At 37.4% G+C, this 8,185-nt stretch overlaps 1 non-coding gene across 1 annotated transcript; it reads left to right on the top strand.

The window, feature by feature from the left end:
• Window positions 1-409: 409 nt before the first annotated feature.
• Window positions 410-516, top strand: LOC127125063 (small nucleolar RNA R71). Its single transcript, XR_007804528.1, has one exon. It is a non-coding gene; the product is annotated as a small nucleolar RNA R71 (small nucleolar RNA).
• The last annotated feature ends 7,669 nt before the right edge of the window (window positions 517-8,185 follow it).

The raw sequence follows: 8,185 nt of genomic DNA, 5'->3' as shown, positions 1-8,185 counted from the left end.
GTATGGGTTCCCTTGGGTGTAGTTCACTTGCTCGGAGTGGGTTTCGTTCAATAGACTGCATTCTGCAGATTGGTGTCCTTGGGTTCCACATATCTCACAATCCGACGAAACTGCGGCTACAGTGTTCGGGTTCGTGTACATATGCTCGACTTTAAGGGCTAGTGCGTCCATTTTAGCTTGCATCGTGTCTATAGAGCTAAGTTCATGCACTCCTCCTTGGACTTCCTTCTTCTCAACTGTCGCTCGTTCAACTCCCCATGATTGATGGTTTTGAGCCATGTCTTCAGTGAGGGTGCTAGCTTCAGGATAAGGTTTGTTCATCAGAGCACCGCCTGCGGCAGCGTCGATGGTCATCTTTGTGTTATAATGAAGTCCATTATAGAAGGTTTGAATGATTAACCAGTTTTCTAAACCATGATGTGGGCATGCTCGTAACAACTCTTTATATCTCTCCCAAGCTTCGAACAACGATTCTCCTTGGTTTTGGGTAAATCTAGTTATATGGTTTCGAAGAACGGCGGTCTTACTCGGGGGAAAATATCTAGCAATAAAAACTCTTCTAAGGTGATCCCAAGTCGTAATGGAATTGGGTGGAAGGGAATCTAACCATGAGAGGGCTTTATCTTTGAGGGAAAAAGTGAATAATCTTAAACGTATTGCCTCAAGAGAAGCTCCATTGGTTTTAAAAGTATTTGCTAATTGAAGAAATGTTTTTAAATGTTGGTTAGGGTTCTCGGTGGCGAGACCCGTGAATTGTCTCTGTTGCACTAGTTGTAACAGGGATGGTTTAAGTTCAAAATTATTGGCTGGGATTATTGGGTTTACTATACTAGAACTAAGTTCTTCATTAGATGGTTGAGCGAAGTCCTTAAGAGGTCTTTGGTTTTGATCTTCGGCCATAGCTCTCTTAATTCTATGAAAGAATAAACGTGCACGAGCGTAATGTTCAGGTTCCGCCAGAGGGTTTACTAAGCTTAAACTTCCGGTGCTGCGAGTTCTTCGCATTGACCGGCGGGAAATAGCCTAAGTCTAAACGATATAACAACAAGAAAATGAAATTTGACAAAATTGGTCCCCGGCAACGGCGCCAAAAACTTGATGCGGTCAATAACTTGATGCGGTGTTCACAGGTATGCGAACACGTCAGAGTAATATAAAAGTTTGTCGAATCCACATAGACCAAGTGTCAATCTATCGTTATCTGTCGTTATGCTGTTTATCAAAGGCAATCGAAATAGGTGTTTTTGTAGTGTGCAATGAAAAGTAAAGTATTGAAAATAGAATATAATTAATAAAGACAGGGTCGAATGTAATTCACATAATTAATTGATAATCCATGTACTTGCTAGTAGAGCTACTTATGGGCAATGTTTCCTACTTTGAAAAGAACTAATTTAACAGGAACTCTCCCTTTCGCGTGTTCAGAACTTAGTTGTACTCCCTAATCAAACCCTCTTATTGTCACTTATAAAAAGGCGCGCATTGCGTTAGAGTAGTAAACCTATTTTTAAGAAATATAGTATCTCGACTAAGTTGAAAAGTATTATAACCTGGATTTCTTAACCAAAAGAGGTTCTTACGAACCAGACTCTAAACTTATAAACGCGTCCGAAAATAGTTTTAAAATCTCTTTTCTTCTTACTGTTAAAATCTCCTAATGAACTAAACAAAGCGCTTTCGCTGTTTTTGAAATAGTTAAAAACAATTAAGTTTAAAAAGATGTTGGACGGCTTTCAATCTTACCCAACGGAATTGAAGTGCGGGAAAACTTAATTTGAAAGTTAAAATAGCCCTTAAGTGTTTCTACGAACAATTGTACGGATTACTAGTTTAATTACGATCCTTACATTCTAGCCTTATAAATTTAGCTAGACATGGCAAAGTAAAAGTGCATTAAACTAAATAACAGTAGTGCGAGTGCGGAAAGTAAATAAAGTAAAGCGAGTGCGAGGAAATAAATAAATTTAAAGCGAGTGCGAGGAAATAAATAAAGTAAAAGCGAGTGCGGGAAATAAATAAATTTAAAGCAAGTGCGGGAAATAAATAAAGTAAAGGCGAGTGCGGAAATTAAATAAAAGTAAAGCGAGTGCGGGAAATAAATAAAGTAAAAGCGAGTACGGGAAATAAATAAAGTAAAGGCGAGTAATAAAAACCTGCTCCAATCGGAGGGCTGAGTAAATTGCAATGCGGAAAAGAAAATGGCGGCAGGATTAACTTCCTTCCAAAGTGCTCCAAACTCGATTACAGACTCTATCACAGACTTGATTACACAATTGTGGTAACACTCCAATGCGAAGCGATTACCACTATAAAATACTGAATATATGCCTAAGTGGAACAGAGTTGTTCTCAGTTTGCCTCTGTTCTAAGTTTGGATCTTCGTCTTCTCTAAGTTTGGATGATTATAAAACTGAATTCGCGTTTCTATTTATAAGCAAATTAAAAAGATGGAATTTACTTGGATGCCCTTCAACTTGAAAATAGAGGAAACCGTTTCCTTCTTGTGGCGCCCGCCACAAGGCTATGGTGCCCGCCACAAGCACAAAGTGGGGCTCCTTAGTGGACAAAGTGGGGAAATGTGGGAGTTGAGGAAGTTGGACTCAGACACGTCATGGCTTGGTCTGTGGCGCCCGCCATGGGGTAGGCCATAAGCACAAAATGCTGAATTTTAGGGTTTTTAGCCCTTTTTCACTCCTTTTCTCGATCGGGGCTCCGATTAAAGTAAAAACCTGAAAACAAAGGAAAACACAGTAATAACACCACAAAATGATAATAAAACAGCTAGAATGCATGTGAAATCGGAGTCGAAAATACGTAAATTTTAGTGCGATCACCAACCCCCTTACATGTAATATCTATCATTTTATTAGTTTTAATTTGAAAAATTCTTATCTTTGGGTTTTGTTCGTACCATTCCCTTTTCCTTTGGAAACAATAGTAGCGCGTTGACGTCTCTGGTTTTATTGACGTCGAGTTAACCCATAGCTCGATGGTCACAAATTTACCGCTACGTAGGTCATGGTGCAAAAGAAAGTTTAGGTCACCATGTTCATGCTTAGGCCAATTCCTATCCACTCGTGCGTTTTCCAATTTCCTTTGAGCCAAATGATCCTTTCATGGAGTAGAACACAATGAAAAAAGAACCAAGTCCAAAGGATGTTTAAGGTGGAAATGGCATGCTTGGGAAGAAGAGGTCGTGACTAGCAATTTGAGTTGGGCAATTGGTCAAGGAACTTGAGGCATGTTTAGTCATTTTGAGGTCCCAAGTTAATGACACCATAACTTTTGATTTCCTCGTGAATTTTGAGCCAAACTTGGGTCACATGATCTTTGACATAAGCTTAACAAGATACAAAAGGAATGGGATCAAAAGAGTACTTGAGCTGAAAATGGCAAGGGTGAAAGTAGTGGTCATGACAAGATTTTGGCCCACTTTGTCAACTTAGTTATTTTCACAAATGAAGTCCTTAATGATTGAATTGATGTTTGACCCTTGAAACAAAGTTTTAGATGATCTCAAAAGGCATATTTGGCTCAAAGAAGCTTGGCATTTGGATAAAAATTGAAGAAGTTATGGAGTTTGGACCAAAGGCATGGCATACTTGCAAATTAGGTCAAACCAACTTGTACCCCTTTGTGAAAACATGAAGTTTTCTTTCATTTCAAACCATAATGATGATAGAAAAATCAATCTTTGCTGAAAACTTGATTAGGGCTTGAGTGATTTTGAGAATAACTTGAAGATTAAGGGATGTGGCATGGAATTAAACACATGAACCACCTTTGAATCAACATGAAGCAAACTTGCATTTCCTTTGACCAAAAGAGCTTTGTCTTTCCTTGATTTGGAGCATGATTATCTATATGCACAACAAGAAAAAACACTCAAATTAAATGACTGAATAATGACTGAATTTTATTGATTGTGGAAAATTTCGTATATGTAGGGTGTGTACAAGGATGAAAAAATCCTTAAAGGGTAAATTGCAAATATTTAAAAACAAATTAAATGGCAATGGAAAATTTGTTTGACTTTTCACTGACTACAATATTGGTTGCCATTCGCTATAGCACTGGGCTCCAATACTTTACTTTTGTTGACAGTGATTAGACTGATCTGATGCTGTATGAGGTCAAGCTGAGGGTGAAAATATGCTCAAAATATAATGTCAAGATATAGTCAAATTCCTTTATCCCGAACTTTTGTGTGGAATTTTTTATTCTTTTGTCCACGGGGATGCCATTTTTGCATAAGTCACCCTTTCGGGTTTTTGACTTAGCGGGCTTGTACATTTTTTTATTCAATCCCTAACTTTTGCATGGACATTTCTTTTTTTGGGTCCATCGGGATAGCCATTTTTTCCTAGATTGGTTTTGACGAATGTCAATCTAGCGGGCTTTGTATTCCTATTTTTTCTAGGCATAATATTTTTTGACTATATCTGAGTTCATCGACATCAACAAGTCATCCCCATCCATTATGGTGAGAATGAGAGACCTCATGAGAAGGCCTTTTTGACAATGAAGAGTTAACCAATAGAAGTATGCACTGAAGTTCTTATAGCCATGCAAAGCAAAGGGAAGCATCTCATGCCAATCCTTGTACGTTTCGACGACGCCATTCATCTTGGGCCGATATGGTCAAGGGATGTTATGCTCAATCTTAAACTCTTGGCACAACTCACTCATCGTTTTGTTGTTGAGATTACTGACATTGTCAGTATAATCTTTCTAGGAACACTGTATCGACATATTATTTCTTTCTTGATGAATCCTATAACCACTTGTTTTGTAACATTCGTATATGAAGCCACTTCAACCCACTTTGTAAAGTAGTCAATGGCAACAAGGATGAAACAATGACCGTTAGAAGATTTTGACTAGATCATCTCAATCATATCAATTCCCCACATAGATAAAGGACAAGGAGAAGTCAAAATTTTCAATGGAGTCGAAGGAACATGAATCTTATCACCGAAAATTTTGCACTTGTGACACCTGTTGATGAAGTTATAAAAACCGAGCTCCATTGTTGTCCATTAATATCCATCCTGGAGAATCCTCTTATCTATAACAAGCCCCTTAACATGTACACCTTCACAACCCTCATGTATGGACTTTATGATCGTGCTTTCTTCGTGTTTATCCATGCATCTGAGCAACATAGAATCATAATACGTCTTGTACAAAATATCCCCATTCAAGAAAAACATAGCAGAAAATATTCTCAAAGTTATCTTATTAGTGATGGATGCTTTCTCGGGATACTCTTGTCTTTCCAGGTATCTCTTAATGTCGTAGTCCCAAGGCTTATCATCAGATTCGGCCTCCGTTGCTAGATGGTGTGCTGGTTCTTCCATTTGGTCAATACGGATGGAAGGTGCTTCGTTCTTCCACTTGACTTTAAACATGGATGAAAGAGTAGCTAGAGCATCGACTAACTAATTCTCTTCCCTTGTAATACAATGAAAAGTGATCTCATCAAAATAGGGAATCTGTTTTATGTTGTGTTCTCTGTACGGAATCAACTTCTTATCCCGAGTTTCCCAATCTCCTCGAACTTGACTGATTACTAAAGTAGAGTCTCCAAACACTTCAAGAATCCTGATTCTTAAATCGATGCCTGCTTCAATACCGTATATACACGCTTCATATTATGCCATATTGTTGGTGCAGTTAAAGCATAATATGGAGGTGAATATAGTGTGAAAACCAGTCGGAGATGTGATGACTTCCCCTAGTCCATGTCCTTTTGTATTAGAGGAACCGTCGAACACGAGCGTCCATCATGCTCCTGGTTCAGGCTCTTCGTCATGCCCTGGAATATTGCAATCTCGGATGAACATGATGTCCTCATCGGAAAATCCAAACTTAATTGGTTAATAGGCCTCTGCAAGTGTATGGGTAAGGTAGTCACATAAGACGCTCCTTTAAGACCCCAATTTTGACCCCTATGATCCCCCATGCCATCTCATAACTTGGCATTAGCATTGGGCTCACACCTTGGTATTCTCCTCACCTGTCATTCATTAGGTTTGCATTGGGAGAGATCACCAAGCATTTGTGATTGTATCATACTTTACTTTTTTTACTATCCAAAGTACCAAAAATATGTCTAGTGTAGCTTTGTTTCTTTTGGTAGCTAGAGTTTGAAGCATGTTTGTCAAGGAAACCCTAATTCATCTAGGTATCTTGTGTGCCTTCCTCAACAAGTTTCTTCAACATTTGGTTAAATATATCAAGGTATACTTAGTTGTGAATTATCATAAGCATATATGATCCTCCATGGGACCAAAAGAGCAAAGTAACTTCAAGTTTGCAAGTTGGTTCAAGGAGGTTGACCAGAAAAGCCAACTAATCAAATCTAGGGTTCCCTAGACCCTATCTCCTACAATTTTTATCATATGAAAATGATTCCAAGAGAAATGTTACTCTTTCTGACATTCCAAATAACTTTCATGTTAGCATTAAGAGATAATTTTTCTTGGAAAGTCATTGTTTATGGCGAAAGATTATAGGTCATTTTGTCTGTGCCCTAGATAGAAGGTCAACTTCCAAGAACCATAACTTCCTCAATTTGTATGATATGAAGATGATCCAAGTTTCATGATTAATTTAAATATGTATTCTTCAATGTTTCTTCTTTGAAAAATATCAAATTCCACTTGAAAAGGCATGTTCCATGAGGAAACATTATAGGTCCACTTGGGTCCTTATCATTGAACAAGCAATTTTCCTCAACTTCTAAAATCCATAACTCCATCATGCTAGATCTAAATGTTGTCAAATTTGTGACCAAACTGAAGATGTTTTAAATAGATACAACTTTGAATAAGGAACCAAAGTCATTTGAAGCTCGAAGAGATGAACCTATCTCATCCATACTTGTATTGGTTCATCTGACACAAGGTCATTGATGAACCAATTAGCCTTAGGACATTTGAGATTTCATTGGTCAATAAAAGGAATGGGAAATAATAGGGATAAATATGAAGGGGGAGGGAATTGAAAGAAACACAAATTGGTCATGGGAGGAGTTTTTATCAAATTAAAATCATTCATTCATTTTGGGAGATGAAATGTACATTTCATCAATCCCCTAAGTCCAATGATTTTAATCCAACAAAAGTCAAGTCAACCTTGACCAAGGCCCAAACAACCACTCAAACATCACTAAACCATAAAAATGGCTAAACAAAATTTTTACGCAATTAACCAATTAAAAATCAATATAAAAATGCGTTAAAGTACAATTTAATTTGGTCAAAACCTAAAATATCTTCAAAACACCAAATAAATATTCAAGAGATTTATCCTAGGTCAAACAAGGTCAAAGGACCTTAGACAAAAAAATTCCTCATTTTTGAAAAGTCAGAAGTATTTTTAAACAATTAAAAATATGCACAAAAACATTTAATTCATGAAAAATATCAAAATTAATCCAAGCAATAATTTTAATTCAGAAAATGAAAGACAAAAATATTTGAAGATTTTTGGTGAAAGTCCCATATTTTTTGGATTAAAAATGAAATCAATATGAATTAAACAAAAATAAAGGATTAAACATAAAATCAGAAAATACAAAAAAACAAGGACCATCAGATCTCCCTCATTAACTAAGGTGGTAGATCTGATGGCCAAAACCCGCGCTCCATCATGTACCATAGTCAACGCATGTACACGCATGGTAATCAGAAGCGAAGGCTGAGATTAGATCCTTGGACCAAGATCATATGGATGAGAGGAAGCCAACTCACCACCGGAGCCCTAGCTCCGATCATCTTCTCCGGTGAGCTCCACCAGACTGGTCCAACCTAAACTTAATGAAAACGGAAAAAAGAAGGACACTATTTCAATGAGAAAATGCTCAGAAGCTCGAATATGGCCTCAATTTCTCCAATTCCAAGTATATCAAGAGATACAGGGATTTGAATTTTGAGGATCATGAACTAAGTTGCTTCGATTTAACCTCAAAGCAACTCAATCTTGTTGCCTGAATTGGTGGGACTTCAGCCAACGAAAAATCAATCAAATTAATTGAGAAATGAGGGAGAATCGAAGAAGTGAAACTTCTGAAATTTTACCTTCGAGTAGCTTTAATTCATCTTGATCTTGATCTGGATTTGCTTGATTTTTCCTCCTCTTGCTTGTAGTAACCAATTGAGATGAAAAAGGCAATGAATCC

The sequence above is a fragment of the Lathyrus oleraceus genome, chromosome 2 (assembly GCF_024323335.1).
Source record: "Lathyrus oleraceus cultivar Zhongwan6 chromosome 2, CAAS_Psat_ZW6_1.0, whole genome shotgun sequence".
NCBI lineage: Eukaryota > Viridiplantae > Streptophyta > Magnoliopsida > Fabales > Fabaceae > Lathyrus > Lathyrus oleraceus.
This window is presented reverse-complemented; position numbering and strand designations above follow the sequence as displayed.